The sequence below is a fragment of the Mesitornis unicolor genome, unplaced genomic scaffold (genome assembly GCF_000695765.1).
Source record: "Mesitornis unicolor isolate BGI_N332 unplaced genomic scaffold, ASM69576v1 scaffold6318, whole genome shotgun sequence".
In the NCBI taxonomy this organism is placed as follows: domain Eukaryota; kingdom Metazoa; phylum Chordata; class Aves; order Mesitornithiformes; family Mesitornithidae; genus Mesitornis; species Mesitornis unicolor.
Window position 1 is genome coordinate 1 of NW_010202437.1, and position 319 is coordinate 319.

Here is a 319-nt window from a genome sequence, read left to right on the forward strand (position 1 = left end):
GGAGAGAAAGGAGGAGAGAGAGTCAGTTTGCAGCATCCAAGGCCCAGGGACAGCAGGAAGGGGAGGGAAAACAACCTCTCCTCCAACCACCATTCTGCCCCAACGCACAGCCCTGCCCAGCTGTGGGGCAGAGCACAGCCCCAGCCCAGTCGGGCCACCACAAGACCATGCACAGGCTTGGGCAGCTCTCATCAGGTCAGCTTCCCTTCCCAAAAGGGGCCACAGGGGGCCAAAAATCAAGCCCCTTCTACCACATCACCCCACAATCTCTACCAGGTTCTGGCTACCCCAGCAAAGCCCTGTAACTTCACGCAGTGTC